General features: G+C 43.2%; 1 protein-coding gene across 1 annotated transcript in view; it reads left to right on the top strand.

The window, feature by feature from the left end:
- The window catches only part of PAPPA (pappalysin 1), a 630,246-nt gene that overhangs the window by 379,641 nt on the left and 227,959 nt on the right, over nucleotides 1-22,646 (top strand). The window lies entirely within an intron of this gene.

The raw sequence follows: 22,646 nt of genomic DNA, 5'->3' as shown, positions 1-22,646 counted from the left end.
AATTGTAGCATGGAGCCCTGGGTCATGGAGCAAACTCTATCTATGACTCATCCCACAGGGGTCACATTTCCCATAGGCCTCCAAGCATACCATCTCATCTTCTGCACATACAGTCATAATCTCTATATAAAAAGTTACAAATAAACTATGGATCCAAAATAATAAAAATAAATAATTTAAAACCTTTGAGGATTAAAAAAATACTTTATTTAAAGAATTAAGCATTTAAAAAAACTGATTCTCAGGTATTGCGGTGACACAAATACTGCCATGATACATGCAAAAATAGGCTTCACCATACACAGGCAGCCTTACCGCCAACCATCACCTGTCTTTTGCATTGAAGAAGGATCACAGACATTTGCAGACAAACTTTCTTGGGGTGTGAAAACTGTAGCCAGAGAGAGATGAGAGACTCAGATATACAAGCATGAGGATGATGTTTTTACCTCTGAAGAGAGGAAAGATGGTTTTCAGTTCCGGTTCTAACTCCATCCTTAAGATACATTCTTAACAGATGCATTCTTCACAAATGCAAGCAGGCCAAGTCCTTAAGTAGTTAATCTTGCACTGATTACAGTGGTATATAGTATGATATTGATGTAACCAACAGTATTATTATTATTATTATTATTATTATTATTATTATTAGTTTATAGGTATATTCACTGATAAATGTCTCTGTGTTGGTGGTGCTCCCCAGAGGAAAACCTAAGATATGTAAAGATATGCACCCACAAACACAGCCTGTAACATGGCAGTTAGGAGCTGATTACCTGGTATTTTTTCTCCATTTTATCTCTCTTAAGCCAGGTGTTCTCAAACTGTGTGCCCTGGGGTGCCTTGGGACACTTGCAGGGTTGCCTCGGGTTGGTGATAGAGAGCCAATTCAAATTATTTGTGGTCAATGTATTAGTCTAAACCAGTGCTGGTGTCATCCAGTCATAAAATATGTGGACAAATAGAAGTGAATCTTGTTCCTCACCACATAATGAAACTTAAGTATGACTTATAAACACAAATTAGTTTAATATTTAAACAAATAATTCCCAATAAAAAACTTTGGCCTAGGGGTGCCATGAAAAAAAAATCTTATAGTGTAGGGCACCGTGATTCAAAACAGTTTGGGAACCACTGATTTAGTTAATAGACCTGTTAATGATTTATTAAAGGGAAATTGTGCTTACCTGCCATACTTACAGTATATTCAATTATGTGGCGTTGAGCTAAATTGTAGCTCTGTTTGTCCATTATCAGCTGCCACAAACATGGTTCTGCCTACAGTATATCATTCAAAAGAGGAGGTTAAGAAGGCATAAAGAGAGGAGAAGCAGAAAACAAGGGGAAAGGATGTGGAGCAAGTGGTCAGTGGGTGGTGGCAACAGCAGAAGAGAGAAGAGGCAAAAGATGACAAAGGGAGATAAACATTCAAAGGGGATGAAATAAAGGCCTCACATGCCTAATGGAAAATTTGCCACTGACTACAGGGTGATCCTCAGAAAGTTTCATATTATTAGCTATGGCTTGTTGTCAATCCTTCAGGCTTGTTGTCAAAATGTATTCTGTAATCTTTCAGGCTTGTTGGCAATCCTTCTAAAGTTTCTTTACAAGACTCTCACATGCAATCCTTGAAACAAGGACAATGTTCAGTAGATGAATATATTGTTCAGATCTTCGAACATTGTATGCAAACCCAATAGTTTGTGTACAAATATGATATTTGTGGGTTTGCGCAGGCACATGTGCAGAACGGGTCTTGTGATGTTGCACGCAGCCCATTTGTCAACCGCAGCATGATTAACATGCTGCATTGTTTGGGGGGTGGAGGAAAGGCGGGACCTGACACCATTAAATGGAGCGCGTCGCCCCTTTTGAAGGCATTATGGGGCCAGGAAGCCTGCGTCCTATGACACAGACCCTGTACACATCACAACTTCAAAATGGGGGTGACACCAGCCTAAGTAATCTTCAGCTTACACTGGCTGGTCGTTGCCTAAAACTATCGGCAATAACAACCAATGGTCATGAAGTTGCATCCTTAGGCGCAACTAATGCAAATAAATGTCTATCTCCTACACACACCCTCCTGCTGCATTACAATTTTAATGACACGGAATTCCTTGCATTTTTACAATTCCTTATACACATGAATCTGTCCCATTGTACTTTAGATTTTTAGTAGAATGACCCAGCTTTCTGCACAGTGTCGGACTGGGGCATGAACGGCCCATCGTGTGAATGCATTGGTAGGGGCCCATGTTTAGGGGTGTGGCCAGTCTCCAGGGTGAGTGTGGCCTGCAGTGACATTGGTTTGCCTAACCATTACTGAGTGAATGATCTGGGCTCTTGATAAATATATTGTATAATACTGCTAGTGCATGCATGATAATGTAACAGATTAATAAGAGCAATGCACTGTAGAAAATACACCATAGTCCTGTGCAGTACACTGTAACATATCTATAATGTATAATTCAAGTGATAGTCTGGAACCTGAACCCTAGAGGAGGAGGTAGGGCCCCAGTCAGTGGGCCCATTGTGGGTTTTCCCTGTACCCCTGTGTGCCAGAGCAACCCTGTTTCCGTGGGCAATTGAGGTTGGGACTATTTGAAAAAAACAAAGGATGCTTTGGTCCAATCAAAGTTTTACTTCACTATAGCATGCCGGCAGTCAGAATGCCGACAGTGGCATCCTGATGCTCTGGATCCCGACACCTACTAGGTAAGTATGCTACACCTAATCCCTAACCTTCCTAACCCTCCTTATCCACAGCCTGACCCTAACTCCCCCCCCTCCGCAGCCTAACCATAACCCTCCCCGTTGGTACCTAACCTTAATCCTCCTTCTCGCAGCCTAAACCTAACCTCACTCCCCTGCAGCCTAACCCTAACCCTCCATGGTGGTGCTTGGCCCTAACCCTCCCTCCCCACAGCTTAACACTAACCCTCCCTGTTGGAGCCTAACCTTAAACCCCCCTTTCCACAGCCTAAACCTTCCCCTCCTTCCCCTGCAGACTAGCCCTACCCTCCTCAGAGGTGCCTGACCCTAACACATTGGCAGAACTAGACTTTACTTTTAGGAGGGGCGGTTTAAGAATCTGACTCCTCCCCTCTAATCATAGCTCCTCACTTATTTATGCCCCTACCATTTTCAGTATTGAAGAAGGAAAAGAACAAAGAATATTCACACACACACACACACACACACACACACACACACACACACACGCACGCACACACACACACACACACACACACACACCCCAATCCATAAAATTAAATGCACTAAGAGTCTTGTTTAAAATAAAAACAACTTGTATTGTAGCAGGTATGGTCCTGACGATGCAGCGGGAGCTCCGAAACGTTGACTGCTACAATACAAGTTGTTTCTATTTTTTTTTAAACAAGATTCTCAGTGCAATTCATTCTGTGAATTGGTGTATGGATTCTACCGTTTTGGCATGGGAGCAAGTATTTCTTTTTGTGAGTGATAGTGAGCTTTTGGTATATATATCTACTCAAAAATGGCACTCAGAGCTTACAAAGCATGAAAAAAGCAAGTATTTGTAAATATCAACAGTTTCTAATTTTGAAAAAATCACTGTAATGTGATGTAATGTAACTGTTTATATGATGTGTTTGACTGTAGGATTATTATACTCAGACATGATCTTCCAGATATGCCTTTATAATACACATATAACACTTGCTTTATAAATGTTGAGAAAAAAAAAAGTATATTGTTTTGAAAAACAGGGTTACCATTTGTTAATCGGGGCCATAATTGTAAGGTCATATGAGCAGGTGACAGAGAACATAGATTTATCCATAATGTCAATGTTCTAAATAAGGGGACATGTATGGTAAAACTGTAGGTAATATCAGTGTTATCTGCATATGATAATTATACTGAACTACAGGAATAACTAATTACATGTTACAGTGCGCATAGTTTACCTGCGCCAAACACAAATCTGTATCATAGAAACTTTAAATCCAACTACAATTATAATGTAACTGAGTGAGGTTAAATAGAAGCATTATAAAATGCTGGGAATCTCTTGGTGAAGATGGTTTAGGTGACCTATGGTTTTCTAGCTGCAGTGGAACTAGAAGTTCCAGAATGCCGGTTGACCTGCTTAGCTAAGCCAGAAAAGTACATTTTAATAAATAACCAAAATCTTTTCCTCTGGCATCCTCCTTACAAAGTGGGGGATATGGTCGCCTGCAGCACCATTTCTTATTGTGGGTATAAAACACCCATCAATGCATGCCCTGCCAGTGACAGTAACCTGTGGCTCCCCAAGTACAGGTACATGACCAGTCCAAGCAGGGTCTGGCTGGCAACTTTCAGCCTGGGGGGGGGGACTCAAAGCAAGCGGCCCAGTTTTTCTTAGGGAATCTGCAGTCATGGGGCCCTGGAACACCTAAATTGCACTGGCCCGGGGGGCAGATGGCACCCTGCCCCCCTGCCCAGCCAGCCCCTGAGTCCAAGCATGCCAAGTGTGCAGGACCGGATTAGGATAGAAAACCAGCCCGGGAAATTTCTGGATGCAGCCCTAAGGGAGGCGGAGTCTGTTGAGGGAGTGGAGGCTATTGCGCGGGGCAGGAAAATTGCTCCTCATAGGGCCTGATTCTGTTGGATTCAGTTGTAGCCTACCTTGGGTCTTTTGCAGCAATTATGTCTGCCGCTTTATGGTAATGCAGCTACACACTGCCGTTCCCTGGTGTATATCCTTATCTCCTCCTGCAGCCTAACCCTAACCTCTCCCCTAAACCTGACTTGGCTGCGGGAGGGGAGATTAGGCTGCTGGAGGGGGACGTTAGGTTTAGGTTAAGGTTTGGATGCAGGAGGGGAGGTTAGGTTACGATGCAGGAGGGTAGGTTAAGTTTAGGCTGCAGGAGGGGTAGTTAGGTTAAGATGCAGGAGGGTAGGTTAGGGTTAGGCTAGATTAGGCTGTAAGAGGGGAAATTAGGTTTAGGTTAGGGTTAGGCTGCAGGAGAGTAGGATAGGCTGTGAAAGGGGAGGTTAGGTTTAAGGGAGAGGTTAGGGTTAGGCTTCAAGAGGGGAGGTTAGGGTTATGCACTGGGGGACGTTTAGGGTTAAGGCTTCAGAAGGGAAGGTTAAGGTTACATTTGCCCAAGGTCCTTTAGCCAACTTGGATTTAGACTCCATTCTGAGGACTCCATACTGAGGGGAATTAGGAGTAACAAAGATGCAGGAGCTGCTGCTGGAAAGTTTTAGCTGGCATAGAGACAGTGTGCAGCATCGTCATACCCGGCACAGAGCATGGGGCACAGCACAATTTCTGTTTTCTACCTACTCCTCACTTTACTCCCTGTATCTATGGCTACAGCAATACTGGCAGTGTATGTTGGGCTGTGTGCACAGAGTGCTGTGTGTCAGTGTGTGTGGTGCTGCGTACAAGGGCCTGTTTGTCAGTGTATGGGGTGTTGTGTGTACAGGTAGCTGTGTGTCAGTGTGTGTGGGGCTGCGTACAAGGGACTGTGTGTCAGTGTGTGAGGTGCTGTGTGTACAGGGAGTTGTGTCCGTGTGTGTGGGGCTGTGTGTACAGGGAGATTTTTGTCAGTGTGTGGTGCTGTGTGTACATGGAGCTGTGTGTCAGTGTGTGAGGGGCTGCATACAGAGGACTGTGTGTCAGTGTGTGCAGTGCTGTGTATCAGTGTGTGAGGGGCTGTGTACAGAGGACTGTGTGTCAGTGTGTGCAGTGCTGTGTGTGAGGGACTGCGTACAGAGGACTGTGTGTCAGTGTGTGCAGTGCTATGTGTCAGTGTGAGAGGCGCTGCGTACAGAGGACTGTGTGTCAGTGTGTGAGGGGCTGCGTACAGAGGACTGTGTGTCAGTGTGTGCAGTGCTGTGTGTCAGTGTGTGAGGGGCTGCGTACAAAGGACTGTGTGTCAGTGTGTGAGGTGCTGCGTACAGAGGACTGTGTGTCAGTATGTGCAGTGCTGTGTGTCAGTGTGTGAGGGGCTGCGTACAGAGGGCTGTTTGTCAGTGTGTGAGGGGCTGCGTACAGAGGACTGTGTGTCAGTGTGTGAGGGGCTGCGTACAGAGGACTGTGTGTCAGTGTTTTCAGTGCTGTGAGTCAGTGTGTGAGGGGCTGCATAAAGAGAACTCTGTGTCAGTGTGTGCAGTGCTGTGTGTACATGGAGCTGTATGTCAAGGTGTGAGGGGCTGTGTGTACAGGGAGCTGTGTGTCAGTGTGTGAGGTGCTGCATACAGAGGTCTGTGTGTCAGTGTGTGCAGTGCTGTGTGTCAGTGTGTGAGGGGCTGTGTGTACAGAGGATTGTATGCCAGTGTGTGAGGGGCTGTGTGTACATGTAGCTGTATGTCAGTGTGTGAGGGGCTGGGTACAGGGGACTGTGTGTGTGTCAGTGTGTGGATGCTGTGTGTACATGGAGCTGTATGTCAGTGTGTTTGGTGCTGGGTACAGGGGTCTATGTGTGTCAGTGTGTGGGTGCTGTGTTTACAGGGCATTGTGTGTGAGTGTGGGGTTGGAGAAAGCTCTTACACATGGGCTGCACTCAGGGAATAGAGCAGGTCACAGAGAATGCCTCCCAGCACCAAAGCCAGCCAGCCCCCCTCCCGCTTACCTAGGCCTGCTAACTAATGCTGGTGTCCGGGATCAGCATCTGAGGAGCAGGAAGAAGAGCTGTTCCTCCTCGGTCATCATGCACTCTGCAGTGCCTCTTCCAAACGCTGCGTGGGTAGAGAGCGCCCACAGAAGCCGGGAAGCTAAGCTCACACCTTACAGAGATAAACACAAGGAGGGGGAGCTGAACATTTCTCTGACGGCGGATCAAGAGTGGCTGGTCCAGACATACACAATGCCCGGCCTCTCATTGTGCTGTATGCGGCTGGGTTATTTCAAAGTGGACGGCAGCCGCGGCACACAGCAACTTTATTCCCGCGGCTCCAGCTTGAGCTGCGGCAGCAGATGTTACAATAGGATAGATAATTCGGCCAGTGTAGTGAGGGGGAGCATGGCCAGCAAGGATAGAATGAGGCAGGCAGCCTACCGGCAAATCGTCACGGCAGTGCCAATACGCCCCTGTATGGCTGGCCGGCGGGTGGCAGCGGGACTTGAGGAGTGTGGCTGTATCACACTGCAGTGCCAGGTGCAGGGGACTTTGTGCTGCTTTCTTTGTTCCTCCACGCTGCCTTTCCGTGTATGTGCCGGCTCTGCAGGCTGCTGATGCTGGAGCATCACGGCTGTGGCGCAAGAAGTACTGTACCTGTACGGAAGTGAACCCAGCAGTCCCGGCACTTGCTTCTCAAATTAATGTGCGGGAAAGGTGTAGGGGGGCGATCGCCCTCATCGCCCCCCGCTAAATCCGCCACTGCCCTAACACCCCCCGTTCCCCGCAGCCTAACCCTAACCTCCCCCCCCTGCAGTCTAACCCTATCCCTCCTTTTGCAGCCTAAACCTAACCTCCCCCCGTAGTTTACCTCCCAGCAGTCTCGGCATACTTACATTTGAAATCCCAGCATTCGGGATCTCGGCGTCGGTTTTCCGAGCAGTGTCAGGACTCTGGCACTGGTATCCTGGCTGCTGGGATCCCGAACACTTGGATCCAGACCGGATCCCTTTGGAAAGTATATGAATCAGTGAAAGAGCATGCATTTTTGCCAGAGACCGCCACACTGATGCCTAAGGGAGAGTATATCATTTTCCAAGAAACCCAGGTTAAAGGGTTCCTGAACTGCAGTCAACTGCTTATCTGTGTAGTTGTTTTTCATGCTAATTACAAATGCTGTTTTTCCTGGCATCTTTTTCACTTTATTCTGAGGTCTGTATTGCTGTCTGATATATTTTATATCAGCTGGTGGCTGGTCCTCTACATCATTTTCATTTATGTCAGCTGCTTTAAATAGCCACCTGTTACAGGCATACCATATCGGGTATAGCATTCACACACTACAGTTTATGTGCTTCTGCCATTGTGGCCATCTGTATGCTCTGTGCTGCCTGTTTTTTTGTTTCTGCCTGACCCCGACTGTGGGTATATCTACTAAAGGTCGATTTTAAACAATTTCAATTGATTTCTAGTCGATTAAAATTGATCTTAATTGATGCTGGGCTCCCAGGGCTAAAACACGCATTATCTGTTAGTAAATGTGTGTTTTAGCCCTGGAAGCCCACCATCAATTAAGATCAATTTTAATTAAGTAGATATATGCCTTAGACTTGCTGCTCCATGGATCAACCTCTTCCCCCTTAATATGTATTGTGCTTATCACTGTCTAAACTGACTTATACCTGTGACATTGATTTTGTAGTGCTTAAGTGTACACATTCGTCTAGCAAATCCTATAGTTTTTGAGATTGTCACAGCTTTAAATGAGTTTGGCTGAGCATATAAACTGGTTTTAGTTACCTGCTTCTCTAATGTGTATTTGGAGCTTAAAAATGCATACATTACTACATGAGTCCAAGAGTTGGGATGTACCAGTATTCTTGACTGCAAGTTCCCCCACCAGGTTAGCATTTTGCGAACAACAGCTGGGATTTACAAAGGCTAATACAAAATAACAGTACAAATAATAGACAAAACACATATACACAAACATTATCCTTTACAGTATTGTGCCAGTAATGGTAACATTTTGTGTATTTAAATATCGGTAATAATATGTGAAAAACAACTCATGGTTAAAATGGGCGTGATACAGGAGGCCAGCGGTCGGGATGCCAGCGGTCACATGAATGACACCGGCAACTCGACAATAAGAAAGCCGACAGTGGATGGGGTAATTATTTTACCCCTCCCCTGCCCACTACCCTAACCTGCCTGGGGTGGTGGCAAGGGCTAAGATAGTGGGGGTGGTGGCTAGGGCTAAGTCATAGGGGTGGTGGCTAGAGCTAAGACTCGGTGGGCGGCAGCTATGGCTAACCCCTCCAAGTGCCTAACCCTACCTCCCCCTGAGCCCTAACCATCCTCCCAATACTTACTCCTGGAATGTCGACGATCGGTGTTCCAGTGCCGGGATTCTGAGTAATGTCAGGATTCCGGCATCGGTCACATGAAATTACATGTTTCAACATCTGACATTAAAATTACATTAAAATATCTGGTTGGGTGTAACCTTCATCATACAATGTTTTAGTTATGATGGCACATTCATGATATTACATGACTAATGAAGTAACTGAATGGTGCTGCCACATGCTCATAAAGGCATTTATGAAACACACCAACACCATAGAAAATACTAATGTTGCCTTAACTTGTTAACATAAATGATATTTTACCCATTTAGGTCTTTATTGTACAGTATTTAGAGATCTGCTTGTGTTATTGAAAGAGCTATACTTGCCATACATTCCTGATGTATAGACACAACACAATGTTCATATTTTTGAAGGCCAGTCCATTTTTGTATTATAACAAAACCCATCCTTAAAACATCAAATTGATGTCACCCATTGCAGCTTTATACCAGACTTTCCCAGATGTCCCAGGGATACCATGAACTACATATTCCTCTACTGATTAACATGATATGCCCCATTTCCTGTCCTCAGTGGCTCCTGCCTTTCATCTTATTAGAGACTTTACATCCATGTGCTGGATTTCCCAACTGTCTGTGTCGCATATTAAATATTAATATTCTTGTGCTCTTTCCCATAGCATTTGAGCAGAGGTTTACCTTCAGAAATATCCAAAACTTCCCCTTACCCCACCCCAGATTAATCTCTGAACCATGGTTATGTGTTACATGAATATGTTTACTGTGCTGTGATTGTTGTCATGAAATAAACACCTTCAGGGCCAGATGGTTCTGTTGTTCATTTCTGTCCATTGGTGACCTCACAAGCAGTGGAGAGTGCAGCAAAATGGTTCAAAACAATGAAACTGACATCTGTAGCCCAGCTGTGCATTTATGTTTCTGAAACATGGACATGTGTTTTCTTGTGTAGAACAAACAAGGTGTTTGCCATAACAATATCTTTGTGTTTATACTGGTTAACTATTATGAAGATGAAAACAATTCCAAAATTCTTTTTTTTTTAAAGCTGAGGATTCTGTTTTATAGATAATTGATTAACGTAAATGTCACAATTGTTTTGATGTTTCTTCTTTGACCTTATCAATTCTAGTTCAAAACAATTAGCCATATAATATGTGGTTTTATAACTAATAACTATTTATCTCTCATTATACAAAGATATCATGCTGTAATTTTATGGCCCAAAATTATAATTTATCAAGGCATAAACATATAGCATGTCAGAAACATTATTATTATTATTATTATTATTATTATTTTTGTAGACATACAAACAGTATGTTGATATGACCAAGAAAACAACTAATTGATTATAGACCTTAGAAACAATATACTTTTATTTGTACTGCTTTAGCTCCATTTTATACATTTTAAAATTAAAATAATAATTTTAACATAATCCACAAAGTATAATACATTTAAAATGTAACCATGACAATGAAATATATTTTGACTTAAATATAGTTTTGACTAATTGTTAGAGGACCATTTAATGTAAATAACATTGATATTATTATATTTTTGCCTATCAAAATATAATATATCGTTCTTGTTATTGTTTTTTTGTTTTTGTTTGTTTTTTATGGGAAAGATTTACTTTTCATTAAAGTTAATGTTGTTTTACATTTCTTTTTACATTATTTTGTCTTTTTTTAATCCAAAAATTTAAGACACATTTAAAGAACATACTGAATAGTTTAACTATGCTTAGTTGTATAATATTATTAATAAAGAAAAATATAATGCTAAAGTGTACAACAAAACATTTGTCATAATAATACCTTTTTCTATTTATTATAACATCCTGAAAAACAAATTCAAAATACAGTATTTAAAATATATCCCCTATTCACTTTATTTGTTCAATGTCATATCAATCTTGGTGATTTGAGAAGCAAAATCAGTGTTTTCATTTTGGTAAGACAATCAAGTGTTTTGAGATGAAACAGAAGTGTCCTGAGATAACCCGGGCTGAAGACAATGCATACCATAAGTTTTTCCCATGTAATTAAAAAAACGATGCTGCTTCCCACTGAGAAGACAGGAATCATTCTCATTGTTTAAAATATGGCTCTATACAACTGTGCTACTTATTTCATCATGTTTATTTTATCCCGTTTCATTTAACTTCATGGAATGCAATACTTTATATATCACTACTAGTTAGTTTGATTCAGCTTTGGCTCTTCAACATTATAAATAAACTTTCACTCAGATATTCTACCTAAAATCAGTTATTTTTCAAACCCCCCATCAGTCTTCATTCAAGACAACTCACACACGACTAACTTTGGAATCTAGGCTATGTGGTCAACTGCTGATTGGCCTTTGAGTTTGTAATGTAGCAGCAACATTTTAAATGAAGTGAGATTGAGAAAAATATCTTTATGTCACATGGGCCAGGTCACCATGCAGAAATAAGAGAATAGCTCCCATATTCTGAGCTATGCATTGCGACTAAACATTAGGAGAAGCTGGAACACATCACGGCAGACTTTCATTCAATCTTGTAAAGTTCTTCAGTAATCCACACTTGGGACCAATATTAAAGAGTTGATTCCAACAAAAGCAGAGTAGTGAAAATTTAATACAAGCAGGGGAGCATGTTAGCGTGATCTATGCCAAATTAAATTTGGTACTTGCTGTGCTTTTTTTTTAAATGTAAAAGTCAAAGATATATTATATCTTTATTGTAGTCCATAAATGGAGTGTGGCCTGGTAGTGTGTTTTACAACTTTTGGGGTGACATGTTTGTTTCACAGAAAATGACATAGAACATCAGAATCTCTTCATTTATATAGCTGAGACTCTTACATACATGAAACCTCAAAGGGTTCCATTTACAAGTGATGGTTATGCATCATGTAGCAATTTCAAGAGTGACAGCAACAACCATATATGAAAGGTTTTACCCTACCTTACAGCAGATATTCCACTAGCCTGGAGTCATTAATAATATTCAATGCATAGAGGATACAACAGTAAATACCAGGAAGACCATTACATTTCAGTTGGTTGCATTTTGGGAAGAAAAACGTATTTCGAGTTATGTAGCAGTCTTACAAAAGCAAAACTCACTGGAATTTATTTCAGGCAAACTGTACTGATTGAAATAACATTTAGGAGCATTATTATTCCAACATAGATACTTCCATAGAAACGTTAGTAGAGATGAACACATTTACTATTATTATATGCCAGCAAAACATTTAATGAATGCAGGTCTGAAAAATGCTTTGGAGGAGTTTTAAACGTTGAATTTAAAAAATCAGGTATTTATCGAATGGCCTATTTACTTGCAGTTTTGTATGTGTTTATTTTCTTACAAATTTGACCATTTATAGTAATTATACAGCATGAAAATGCGAAATTATAGAACTTCAGAAATGGACCCTCTCCACAATCCATGCAAGTACAATCCAGCAATGTGGTTTATGCTGTAGTTTTCCTAATGTTTTAACATTCAAAGAGGTGGCTGTTGGACTAAATTACACCCCTCAAACATATACTATTGGGTCTTCGTGCTCCCTCATGAGGTGTTGGGGTTTTAATAGCCTCTGACCTAGTGCTTCTCGTCCTACCTGTCCTCCCTGGAGACTGTTTGGTTTCAGAAAAACGGCATGCCTCTAGAACTTTTGGTTGTAATTAATCAAATTAAAGCAGCACCAAGGACTTTTCTCTTGATTTGTAAGGACGCCATTTTGGGTTTGAGCTTGTTGCCTTTAGATTGGCACTAATACAGATGAAGTCATGCTCATCTTGCTGTGATGCAGCATGCTGCATGGTGTGTCCATCTGTGACAATTTGCAGTTGGCAATCGCTCCATTATTTCCATTATAAATTAATGGAGCGGTTGCTGGCTGTGTATAGTTGCAGCCTGGCATACCATGTGGCAAGCCGTGTTACAGAATGTTGCATTGCAGCAAAGATGAGCATGTCTACATCTGTATATGCACTTTAATATGTATTAATATATGCAATATATGCACATTCATATGTGTCCTCATACATTTAGCCTCAATACATCATGAAGCCCCTAGTGCTCAGACTCTACTGCACTGCCAGCTAGAGAGGAGGGGGCCGGAGGCTACAGACGGGCCTCCTCCACTGTTAACACACCCCTGTATATACAGTTCATACAATAACTGACATACAAAAATACACTTCTGTAGATTGGAAGACTCATATACAGTCCCTTAGGGGTATTCCTCATAGTTAATTTCTGTACATTGTTATGTCATGTTTAAGTTAAAACCCTGCCACTTGTGGCAACTGGAAGATCAGTCTGGTCCAACTCCTATAGGAGGGGCAAGGAAGACAAATGTCAGTAGGCCTAGCAGACAAGGGACTCACCCGCATGTCCTGTCATACCAGTTTTTTAACCACTTAACTGACACGGTTAAGTCAGACATACTTTCACTGTGACATCCTATGCGACCATGTCCTCCTCCTTTTAAAGAGTAAAACAGTTCTGAACATGTTCATGATAGATTTCCTCTTTGTGGTGCTTCCCTTGGCTGTGATATAGCAACATCACATTCCCATTGTATGTCCCATAAAGCTGTACAATTTGTACCTTAATGAGTGTGCACCAAACTGTAAGTTGAAAGATGGGGAACTGATTTTTCCTTCTGAACACTATTATACTGATATCTGTGAGTGTGGAGATCACGAGAAGCAGAAGGACTGATGATCACTCACTTCTGAGACACAATTTACTGTACTCTGCTGGGGCAGAGGGGGTAATACAGCTGGGGAACCTATTGCCATAAGATGGTAAGTAATGTCATTTGTGGAACAATGCCGCAATGGAGATATATGGACACTGGAGGTAGGGGTATAATGCTACAGAGGCATCAAAACTACAGTGAGGGGGACCCAGGATCAAATTTGTCAGAAGGTCCATAATTTTTATGGGTGGCTCAGGATCTAAGTACTTTGGACAATGAAAGCAGTATACAATAGATGTTTTCTTATTTAGCAAGCTAGTACTTTATAGGTAGCTGTACTTTTTTAAATCACTATGGGAGGTGTCGAGAGTGGTTGCTAATCTTTCTTTCATACACACTTACTGCTTACAGCAAGTCATGTGAAGGCAACAGATGAGAAAGACTTGGAGGATTTTAGAGTGCACAAAGCAGACAGAGCTCAGGAAAGTGTATCAAAGTCCCTTTGGTAACTGCGTTATGTGCCTGTTGTTGTCCTGGTACCGTGGACACTTTGCAGAATTGTAAATCATAAATAGAAGCCCCAACTTGTTCTACTGTAGCAAGGAAGGATGCAATAAGGTCATGTGAAATCCACTATAACCTTTGTTGGTAGCTCATCTACTTCTGAAGTACTGTAGTTGAGAGATCCCAATCTGAAGGACTCCCTCTGTGTCGTCAGGGGAGAACCAACCAGGTTGCAAGAATACTATGTATTTTGGTGTGAGGGAAAAAGAAGACTCTATACTGGGGCCACTCTTAACTATAAAAGGAAAAAGAATCCAGAACGGTATCAATGTTAATCAGTCTAAAATCTACTATTTATTAGATATGCATTAAAATAACAGGAACAACACAGACACACATACACATAAAAAAAGGGAAAACTATGTTCCTGGACAGCGAAAAAATGCGTATAGGTTTCAGTAATTTATATATTAAACCTATGCAGGTACATCAGGGGTGTATCTAGGGGTCCAAGCGCCCCTGGCACAGTAAGGGACTCGCGCCCCCCCCTCCCCACTTTTAGGTATAATTATACTCTGTACTTATAACTTGGATATTTGCAAATAAAAACAAAAGTTAACAGTTTTGAAAGAAATAATAAACTCTTTACTAAACATTTATTACAGGTTGCATTAGTAAAAATATGTATACTCTGCAAAATTATGTTACAATGGTGACTTGATCAATGCACTGTTCTAGAATTTTAACGATCTGTACCTGCCAGGTAAATATCTTAACCCTCTCCCTCTACCCTCCTAACTCTCCCTACCAGCAGTCTCATCCCAAATGCCAGTATGCTGACCGGATCCCTATTATAAACACTAACCTTTTCCTACTTCTCCCAGTTGATTCCCTGGGGATTTTTCTTCCAAGACTCTGCTGCTGCTGCTGCTGCTGTTGTCACCCCTTAAGCTCCTGTTCTCTCCAGACTCCAGGTTTTTAGACACTTCTGAGCATAGGCGAAACTAGACATTTGGTAATGGGTGGTCCCAGTTGGGCCTCCACTCCGAAAATGACCCGTAAAGTAAATGATGTATGCGCGCCGAAGTCGCGTGTGATGAAAAATGGGCATAGCCACATACCAGAAGGGGCGTGGCCACTGAAAATGGGGTGTGTCAACATGACACGCCGCCTGTTTCTTGTCACACTGGGAACATTCTTTTCAATTCCACATGCACCTTACCTGTATGATGGTTTATCACAATGTGGAACCTCTGAAGAACTGGATTCTCTAAAGTTCCATACACACAGAGCGATTTTGACTATGAGCGATATACCTTGAACTGGCAGTAGGCAATTTTGACTATCTGTATCAGCGATTTTGCGCAAGCGATTTTGGCTATGGGCGATTTGGCTATGGGTGATTTTGACTATGTCATACTTTTCCAGCGACATAGTCAAAATTACCTTGCCTGCACAGTCTATTTTTCCTAGCGATAGCGACCTGGCAGGGACGTGCATCGCTATCGCTCACTGTGTACACACAGAGCGATATGCACTAACTTCATAGGCGTGCGCAGCTAATTGTATTAGGGGGTGCACCACCGGAGGGGCATGTCTAGCACCGCCTTTTGGTCATGTCTAGCACCACACAGGGACATGTCTAGAACTATTTTACATTCTTGCAGTAAAATCACACGGCTTAATCTAATTACGCCCTATTGCTGCTTACACTTCCCCAACCTATCCCTGACCAAGTGGCTGAACTAGAGAGTGGTAGGCCTAGGTGCATATGCATTTCCCTCCTCACACACCCCACCCCTTGCACCTGCACCCTGATTTTGAGTGGACCACTCTGAAAAATATGGCAGATTTATGGGGCTGAACATTTCAGTTTTAATATAACACAGGTAAGGTTTATAATTTACACATGTGCCATCAGAGACACATCTGCCTCTTTCTATGCCATCAGACCCCTGCTCTGCAGGACACCAGCATTTGTCACACATGTCCCCATGCTCACCAATTACTGACAGTAGTGCTCCTTATTTACATTACGCCACACAGTATGAGCCAAAATTCACATTATGCCACACAGTATGAGCCGAAATTTACATTACGCCACACATTATGAGCTGAAATTCACACTATGTCACATGGTATGAGCCGAAATTCACATTAAGCCACACCGTATGAGCTGAAATTCACATTAAGCCACATAGTATGAGCTGAGATTCACATTAAGCCACACCGTATGAGCTGAAATTCACATTACACCGCACAACACGAGCCAAAATTCACATTACGCCACACCGTATGAGCCAAATTCACATTATGCCAGAGTATGGCCCCAGCAGTGCCAGATACACATAATACCCTTAGTGCTCACCGTTATAATATAAGTAAAACACATTATTAATAATATACATTTCGAGGAATATAAATAATCGTTAGCAATGAAAAATAGAAATGTTACATATATTAAACAGATTATATATATATATATATATATATATATATATATATATATTAGTTATGTGCACCGGAAATTTTTGGGTTTCGTGTTTTGGTTTTGGATTCGGTTCCGCGGCCGTGTTTTGGATTCGGACGCGTTTTGGCAAAACCTCCCTGAAAATTTTTTGTCGGATTCGGGTGTGTTTTGGATTCGGGTGTTTTTTTACAAAAAACCCTCAAAAACAGCTTAAATCATTGAATTTGGGGGTCATTTTGATCCCATAGTATTATTAACCTCAATAACCACAATTTCCACTCATTTCCAGTCTATTCTGAACACCTCACACCTCACAATATTATTTTTAGTCCTAAAATTTGCACCGAGGTCACTGGATGACTAAGCTAAGCGACCCAAGTGGCCGACACAAACACCTGGCCCATCTAGGAGTGGCACTGCAGTGTCAGACAGGATGTCACTTCAAAAAATAGTCCCCAAACAGCACATGATGCAAAGAAAAAAAGAGGTGCACCAAGGTCGCTGGATGGCTAAGCTAAGCGACCCAAGTGGCCGACACAAACACCTGGCCCATCTAGGAGTGTCACTGCAGTGTCAGACAGGATGGCACTTCAAAAAATAGTCCCCAAACAGCACATGATGCAAAGAAAAAAAGAGGTGCACCAAGGTCGCTGGATGGCTAAGCTAAGCGACCCAAGTGGCGACACAAACACCTGGCCCATCTAGGAGTGGATATAAAGGATTACCAGGTCAGCGCTCAATGCCAATGATGTACACAGAAATTAATAAAACAATTTATTAGACAAACTAAAAACATATAACAATGTAAAATAAATAAGACCACAGCATAATAGTCGTAGAAAACTGAGGTTTCTACAACCTCTGAAATACGTAATAATAAACACTAATTGTAAGCACTTGGAAGGCAGTCGCAGAACCTTAAATAAGAGATAATTCTCTGTTTGATTTTATCTTTGTTTGAATACTCGCCCACAGTAAAAACACATAGATTCTAGCACAGCCGTGCATGTGAGTGTCCTCAATTACTACAAATTAAATTCCAGCTGGAAAAAGTTCATCAACTTTAAAATCCACTAGATGTATGAGCGGTGCAGGAATATGGAGTTGTATGATAACTATTACTCACAGTCTGTGTGAACTTGTCCTCGCTGCACCGCAGGTATTTGTGTAAAGCCACTCTATATCACCCTGTGCATGGGTGAGACATCCGTCAGCAGCGGGATTCGTTAGTAGCACAGTCCGTCTGCGGCGCAAGCAGGGAGCCGCTCTCCACTCTCCGGCACAGTGTGGATGCACCAATACGCCGTTCTTTACCCCCAGCACAAACGGAATAGTGCTCAGCAGGACAGGGTATAAGGCGTTCCCAGTGTAATAAAGGAAAGTGAGTGGTGCAGTCTCGTTGAAGATATGCAGTTGCCGGCAAATGCTGTAATCAGCTGCTAGGAGGACACAATCTGATTCTTGTGGGCAATAAAGGTATTAGCGACCCCTTCTCTCTGGACCCTAAACGCGTTTCTCCGCACCCCAGGCGGCTTCTTCAAGAGGCAGAGTGTTCCATCTAGGAGTGGCACTGCAGTGTCAGACAGAATGGCACTTCAAAAAATAGTCCCCAAACAGCACATGACGCAAATAAAAAAAGAGGTGCACCAAGGTCGCTGGATGGCTAAGCTAAGCGACCCAAGTGGCTGACACAAACACCTGGCCCATCTAGGAGTGGCACTGCAGTGTCAGACAGGATAGCACTTCAAAAAATAGTCCCCAAACAGCACATGATGCAAAGAAAAAAAAGAGGTGCACCAAGGTCGCTGGATGGCTAAGCTAAGCGACCCAAGTGGCTGACACAAACACCTGGCCCATCTAGGAGTGGCACTGCAGTGTCAGACAGGTTGGCACTTCAAAAAATAGTCCCCAAACAGCACATGATGCAAAGAAAAAAAGAGGTGCACCAAGGTCGCTGGATGGCTAAGCTAAGCGACCCAAGTGGCCGACACAAACACCTGGCCCATCTAGGAGTGGCACTGCAGTGTCAAACAGGACGGCACTTCAAAAAATAGTCCCCAAACAGCACATGATGCAAAGATAAATTAAAGAAAAAAGAGGTGCAAGATGGAATTGTCCTTGGGCCCTCCCACCCACCCTTATGTTGTATAAACAGGACATGCACACTTTAACAACCCATCATTTCAGCAACTGGGTCTGCCACACGACTGTGACTGAAATGACTGGTTGGTTTGGGCCACCACCAAAAAAGAAGCAATCAATCTCTCCTTGCACAAACTGGCTCTACAGAGGCAAGATGTCCACCTCCTCCTCATTGTCCGATTCCTCACCCCTTTCACTGTGTACATCCCCCTTCTCACAGATTATTAATTTGTCCCCACTGGAATCCACCATCTCAGGTCCCTGTGTACTTTCTGGAGGCAATTGCTGGTGAATGTCTCCACGGAGGAATTGATTATAATTCATTTTGATGAACATCATCTTCTCCACTTTTTCTGGAAGTAACCTCGTACGCCGATTGCTGACAAGGTGAGCGGCTGCACTAAACACTCTTTCAGAGTACACACTGTAGGGGGGGCAACTTAGGTAAAATAAAGCCAGTTTGTGCAAGGGCCTCCAAATTGCCTCTTTTTCCTGCCAGTATACGTATGGACTGTCTGACGTGCCTACTTGGAAGCGGTCACTCATATAATCCTCCACCATTCTTTCAATGGTGACAGAATCATATGCAGTGACAGTAGACGACATGTCAGTAATCGTTGGCAGGTCCTTCAGTCCGGACCAGTTGTCAGCACTCGCTTCAGACTGCCCTGCATCACCGCCAGCGGGTGGGCTCGGAATTCTTAGCCTTTTCCTTGCACCCCCAGGTGCGGGAGAATGTGAAGGAGGAGCTGTTGACGAGTCACGTTCCGCTTGACTTGACAAGTGTCTCACCAGCAGGTCTTTGCACCTCTGCAGACTTGTGTCTGCTGGAAAGAGAGATACAACGTAGGCTTTAAACCTAGGATCGAGCACGGTGGCCAAAATGTAGTGCTCTGATTTCAACAGATTGACCACCCGTGAATCCTGGTTAAGCGAATTAAGGGCTCCATCCACAAGTCCCACATGCCTAGCGGAATCGCTCCGTTTTAGCTCCTCCTTCAATCTCTCCAGCTTCTTCTGCAAAAGCCTAATGAGGGGAATGACCTGACTCAGGCTGGCAGTGTCTGAACTGACTTCACGTGTGGCAAGTTCAAAGGGTTGCAGAACCTTGCACAACGTTGAAATCATTCTCCACTGCGCTTGAGTCAGGTGCATTCCCCCTCCTTTGCCTATATCAAAGGCAGATGTATAGGTTTGAATGGCCTTTTGCTGCTCCTCCATCCTCTGAAGCATATAGAGGGTTGAATTTCACCTCGTTACCACCTCTTGCTTCAGATGATGGCGGGGCAGGTGCAGGAGTGTTTGCTGGTGCTCCAGTCTTCGGCACGCGGTGGCTGAATGCCGAAAGTGGCCCGCAATTCTTCTGGCCACCGACAGCACCTCTTGCATGCCCCTGTCGTTTTTTTAAAAATTCTGCACCACCAAATTCAATGTATGTGCAAAACATGGGACGTGCTGGAATTTGCCCGCATGTAATGCATGCACAATATTGGTGGCGTTGTCCGATGTCACAAATCCCCAGGAGAGTCCAATTGGGGTAAGCCATTCTGTGATGATGTTCCTCAGTTTCCGTAAGAGGTTGTCAGCTGTGTGCCTCTTATGGAAAGTGGTGATACAAAGCATAGCGTGCCTAGGAACGAGTTGGCATTTGCGAGATGCTGCTACTGGTGCCGCCGCTGCTGTTCTTGCTGCGGGAGGCAATACATCTACCCAGTGGGCTGTCACAGTCATATAGTCCTGAGTCTGCCCTGCTCCACTTGTCCACATGTCCGTGGTTAAGTGGACATTGGGTACAACTGCATTTTTTAGGACACTGGTGACTCTTTTTCTGAGGTCTGTGTACATTCTCTGTATCGCCCGCCTAGAGAAGTGGAACCTAGATGGTATTTGGTACCAGGGACACACTAACTCAATAAATTGTCTAATTTCCTGTGATTTAACGGTGGATACCGGACACACATTTAACATTACCCAGGCTGCCAAGGCCTAAGTTATCTGCTTTGCAGCAGGATGACTGCTGTGATATTTCATCTTCCTCGCAAAGGACTGTTGGACAGTCAATTGCTTACTGGAAGTAGTACAAGTGGTCTTCCGACTTCCCCTCTGGGATGACGATCGACTCCCAGCAGCAACAACAGCAGCACCAGCAGCAGTAGGCGTTACACTCAAGGATGCATAGGAGGAATCCCAGGCAGGAGTGGACTCGTCAGACTTGCCAGTGACAAGGCCTGCAGGACTATTGGCTTTCCTGTCTAAGGAGGAAATTGACACTGAAGGAGTTGGTGGTATAGTTTGCAGGAGCTTGGTTACAAGAGGAAGGGATTTAGTTGTCAGTGGACTGCTTCCACTGTCACCCAAAGTTTTTGAACTTGTCAATGACTTCTGATGAATGCGCTCCAGTTGACGTATAAGGGAGGATGTTCCTAGGTGGATAACGTCCTTACCCCTACTTACTACATCTTGACCAAGGCAACACACGGCTTGACACCTGTTGTCCGCATTTCTATTAAAATAATTCCACACCGAAGAGGTGATTTTTTTTTGTAATTTGACCAGGCATGTCAATGGCCATATTCGTTCCACGGACAACAGGTGTCTCCCCGGGTGCCTGACTTAAACAAACCACCTCACCATCAGAATCCTCCTTGTAAATTTCCTCCTCAGCGCCAGCAACACCCATATCCTCATCCTGGTGTATTTCAACAGTGACATCTTCAATTTGACTATCAGGAACTGGACTGCGGGTGCTCCTTCCAGCACTTGCAGGGGGCGTGCAAATGGTGGAAGGCGCCACCTCGTCCCATACAGTGTTGGGAAGGTCAGGCATCGCAATCGACACAATTGGACTCTCCTTGGGGATTTGTGATTTAGAAGAACGCACAGTTCTTTGCTGTGCTTTTGCCAGCTTAAGTCTTTTCATTTTTCTAACGAGAGGATGAGTGCTTCCATCCTCATGTGAATCTGAACCACTAGTCATGAACATAGGCCAGGGCCTCAGCCGTTCCTTGCCACTCCGTGTCGTAAATGGCATATTGGCAAGTTTACGCTTCTCATCAGACGCTTTTAATTTTGATTTTTGGGTCATTTTACTGAACTTTTGTTTTTTGGATTTTACATGCTCTCTACTATGACATTGGGCATCGGCCTTGGCAGATGACGTTGATGGCATTTCATCGTCTCGGCCATGACTAGTGGCAGCAGCTTCAGCAAGAGGTGGAAGTGGATCTTGATCTTTCCCTATTTCACCCTCCACATTTTTGTTCTCCATTTTTTAATGTGTGGAATTATATGCCAGTAATATTATTATATCAATAGCAATGGCCTACTGTACTGTACATCTATATACTGTTGGTCACCAAAATGCTGCACTGTACTACTATATATACTGCTCACAACAATGCAGCACAGATATGGATACTTGCAGTGACACGGAGCTGCAAGATACATCAATGGACTACTGTACTGTACAACTATATACTGTTGGTCACCAAAATGCTGCACTGTACTACTATATATACTGCTCACAACAATGCAGCACAGATATGGATACTTGCAGTGACACGGAGCTGCAAGATATAGCGATGGACTACTGTACTGTACAACTATATACTGTTGGTCACCAATATGCTGCACTCTACTACTATATATACTACTCACAACAATGCAGCACAGATATGGATACTTGCAGTGACACGAAGCTGCAAGATACAGCAATGGACTACTGTACTGTACTACTATACTGGTGGTTACCAAAATGCTGCACTGTACTACTATATATAATATATATATACTGGTCACACAACAATGCAGCAGATATTGAGCACTGA

This window comes from Pseudophryne corroboree, chromosome 8, assembly GCF_028390025.1.
Source record: "Pseudophryne corroboree isolate aPseCor3 chromosome 8, aPseCor3.hap2, whole genome shotgun sequence".
NCBI classification, from domain to species: Eukaryota; Metazoa; Chordata; class Amphibia; order Anura; family Myobatrachidae; genus Pseudophryne; species Pseudophryne corroboree.
This window is presented reverse-complemented; position numbering and strand designations above follow the sequence as displayed.